This window comes from Eriocheir sinensis, unplaced genomic scaffold, assembly GCF_024679095.1.
Source record: "Eriocheir sinensis breed Jianghai 21 unplaced genomic scaffold, ASM2467909v1 Scaffold74, whole genome shotgun sequence".
NCBI classification, from domain to species: domain Eukaryota; kingdom Metazoa; phylum Arthropoda; class Malacostraca; order Decapoda; family Varunidae; genus Eriocheir; species Eriocheir sinensis.
In genome coordinates this window covers 66,977-72,128 of record NW_026112098.1, presented here as the reverse complement: position 1 = coordinate 72,128, position 5,152 = coordinate 66,977, and positions in this window count along the sequence as shown.

Below are 5,152 nucleotides of genomic sequence, written 5' to 3'. Positions count from 1 at the left end.
TATTTTATTAATATTCGGTGTATTTATTTTGATACGATGTTACATTATTCTATTTGTTTTTTGTATATACTTTTTTATACATATTTACATTATTTAATGTGTATCTTGCATATATATTTTATACAAATTTATTATCTATTATCTATTTTCATACAAATACACATTCTTTTCATGATATTTTGTTTATTTATTTTGACACGAATTTACATTATTTGATATGTATTTTGTATATATATTTTTATACGTATTTACATAATTTCATATGTATTTTGTATATATATTTCTATAGAAGTCTACTTTATTTTATGTTTAATCGTATATATATTTAGAAACAGATTTACATTGTTTTATATGTATTTTTGAATATCTCTTTCAATACAAATTTACCTTACTGTATATGCATTTTGTATATTTATTTCAATACAAATTTAAATATTTTATGTGTATTTTGGTAAATATATTTTTATAAAAAATGCGAAAATTTTTGGGAATTTTGCATCTTTATTTTCATAGAAATTTACATTATTTTATTGATATTCTGTGTATTTATTTTGATACGATTTTACATTATTCTATTTGTTTTTTGTATATATTTTTTTATACACATTTACCTTATTTAATGTGTATCTTGCATATATATTTTATACAAATTTACGTTATTTTAAGTGTATTTGTTTTTATATTTTCATTCAAATTTACATTTATTTTAATTCGAAATTACATTATTTTATGTGTATTTTGTATACATTTTTTTATACGTATTTACTTAATTTTATGTGTATTTTGTATATATATTTTTTTAGAAATCTACGTTTTTTTATTTGTATTCGTATATATATTTTGAAACAAATTTACATTGTTTTATATGTATTTTTGCATATCTCTTTCACTACAAATTTATCTTATTGTATGTGCATTTTGTATATTTATTTCAATGCAAATTTAAATATTTTATGTGTATTTTGGTATATATATTTTTATAAGAAATGCGCTATTTTATGGGAATTTTGCATCTTTATTTTCATACAAATTTACATTATTTTATTAATATTTGGTGTATTTATTTTGATACGATGTTACATTATTCTATTTGTTTTTTGTATATACTTTTTTATACATATTTACATTATTTAATGTGTATCTTGCATATATATTTTATACAACTTTATTATCTACTATCTATTTTCATACAAATACACATTCTTTTCATGATATTTTGTTTATTTATTTTGACACGAATTTACATTATTTGATATATATTTTGTATATATATTTTATACGTATTTACATAATTTCATATGTATTTTGTATATATATATATATATATATATATATATATATATATATATATATATATATAATATATATTATAAATATACATATATATATATATATATATATATATATATATATATATATATATATATATATATATATATATATATATATATATATATATATATATATATATATATATATATATATATATATATATATATATATATATATATATATATATATATATATATATATATATATATATATGAATATATATATACAAATACACATTAAATAACGAATTTGTATAAAATTTGTATCAAAATATATTCTTATAGACACAATAAAATAACGTAATTTTTTATGTAAATGTATATACAAAATACACATAAAATAATTTAAATACATAGAAAAATATATATACAAAAAACACATAAAATAGTGTAAATATGTATGAAAATATATAAACAAATACACATAAAATAATGTAAATTTGGATAAAATATATATACAAAATGAACATTAAATAATGTAAATATGTGTAAAAAAATATACAAAATACACATAGAATAATGTTAAATCGTATCAAAATAAATAAAGAGAATATCAATAAAATAATGTAAATTTGTATGAAAATAAAGATGCAAAATATCCATATAATAACGCATATTTGCATAAAAATATATATACAAAAATACATATAAAATAGTTAAATTTGTATTAAAATAAATATACAAAATGCACGTACAATAAAATAAATTTGTATTGAAATAGATATGCAAAATACACATCAATAATGTAAATTTGTATCAAAATATATATACGAATACTCATAAAATAGAGAAAATGCTATGAAAATATACATACAAAATAGAAATACAAAATACACATATAACTAGTTAAATTTGTATTTAAATACATGTACAAAAACACATAAAATAATGTAGATTTGTATGAAATGAAAACAAATACATTTTATATAAAATATATATACAAAATACACATAGAATAATGTAAAATCATATCAAAATAAATACACAGAATATCAATAAAATAATGTAAATTTGTATGAAAATAAAGATGCAAAATACCTATAAAATAAAGCAAATTTTAAAAAAATAAATTAACAAAAATTCACATAGATTAATCAAATTTGTATTAAAATTAATATACAAAATGCACATACAATAAGGTAAATTTGTATTGAAAAAATATGCAAAATACACATAAAATAATGTAAATTTGTTTCAAAATATATATACGAATACACATAAAATAACGCAGATTTCTATAGAAATATATATACAAAATACACTTAAATAATGTAAATACGTATAAAAATATATATACAAAATACACATTAAAAAATGTTAATTCGTGTCAAAAAAAAATAAACAAAATATCATGAAAAGAATGTGTATTTGTATGAAAATAGATATACAAAATACACATAAAAAAACCTAAATTTGTATAAAACTATATACAAAAATACACACAAAATAATTTAAACTTGTATGAAAAATAAATATACAAAAACATATAAAAATAGTTAAATTTGTATTGAAATGCATATACAAAATACAAATAAAATAATGTAAATTTGAATGAAAATATATAAACATATAGACTTAAAATAACGTAAATTTGTATCAAATATATATACAAAAAAAACATTAAATAATGTAAATATGTATAAAAAAATATATACAAAACACAAATAAAATAATGTAAAATCGTATCAAAATAAATACAGAAAATATTAATAAAATAATGTAAATATGTATGAAAATTAAGATGCAAAATACCCATAAAATAACGCATTTTTATAAAAATATAAATATGAAAAAACATAAAATATTTGATTTTGTATTAGAATAAATAGATATATACAAAATACACATAAATAAGCTAAATTTGAATTGAAATATATATATAAAATACATAAAATAATGTAAATTTGTATCAAAATACCTATACAAATACATATAATAACGTAATTTGTATAAAATATATAAACAAAATACACATTAAATAATGTAAATACGTATAAAATATAAAAATACATAAATAATCATGTAATTCGTATCAAAATAAATAGACTAAATACCATAAAATAATGTAAATTTATGAGAAAACATATAGAAAATTCACATAAATAACGTAAATATCAATAAAAATATATATAATATAATATATTTTATACATATTTAAAATATTTAATGTATATTTTGTATATATATATTTTATCCAAATTTACGTGATTTTTATATGTATTTGTTTATATATTTTCATTCAAATTTACATTATTTTATGTGAGTTTTGTATATGTATTTCAATACAAATTTTCCTAACTTTATGTGTATTTTGCATATCTATTTTCAAACAAATTAAATTATTTTGTGTATATTTGTATATATTTTATACAAATTTTAGTTATTTTATTTGTTTTTGTATATATATTTTCCTACAAATATACATTCTTTTTATGGAATTTTGTGTATTTAATTTTACGAATTAACATTATTTTATGTGTATTATGACTATATATTTTTATACGTATTTAAATAAATTTCTTATTATTTTATATATACATTTTCATAAAAATTTACGTTATTTTATTGTGTGTATTCGTATATATTTTGAAACATTTTATACAAATTCATGTTATTTTATGTGTATTTGTATATATATTTTCATACAAATTTATATTATTTTATGTGTATTCTTACATATATTTTATTACAAATTTACCTTATTTTATGTTTATTTTGTATATTTATTTCATTCAATTTTAAATTATTTAATGTGTATATTTGTATTTGTATTTAGGTTATTTTATGTGTGTTTTATATATATTTTCATCCAAAATAACAATATTTTATTGTTATTTTCTTAAATAAACTCGATACGAATTTATATTATTTCAGGTATTTTGTATACATTTTTATACCATTTACATTATCTAATGTGTGTTTGTATATTTTTTGATGCAAACTAATTTTATGTGCATTTTTGTACATATATTTTTATAGAAACTTAAAACGTTATTTTATGTGTATTTTGTATATGTTTTCTCATACAAATTTACATTATTTAATTAGTTTTTTGTTTATTTATTTTGATACGAATGACTTGATTATTGGTGTATTTTGTAAATATTTTTTTATACGTATTTACATTACTTAATGTGTATTTTGTTTATATATATTTTTTTACAAATTTACGTTATTATATGTGTATTTGTTAAAAATATTTTGAAACAAATTTACTTTATTTTATGTATTTTGTATATATATTTCAATTCAAATTTAGCTTATTTTGTGTGTATTTTGTATATCTATTTTCATACAAATTTAATTACTTCTGTGTATTTTTGTATATAGTTTTATACAAATTTACATTATTTTATGTGCATTTTGTATATTTATATTTATACAAATACACATTCTCTTATTGGTATTTTGTTTATTTATATTTATATGAATTTACTTTTTTTATGTGTATTTTGTATACATTTTTGATTCGTATTTACTTAATTTTATTTGTATTTTGTATATATATATTTATAGAAATCTACGTTATTTTATGTGTATTCGTATATATATTTTGAAACAAATTTACATTGTTTTATATGTTTTTTGCATATCTATTTCAATACAAATTTACCTTATTGTATGTGCATTTTGTATATTTATTTTAATACAAATTCAAATATTTTATGTGTATTTTGGTATATATAATTTTATAAAAAATGCGTTATTTTATAGGTATTTTGCATCTTAGTTTTCATACAAATGTACATTATTTTATTAATATTCTGTGTATATATTTTGATACGATTTTATATTATACTATTTGTGTTTTGTATATATTT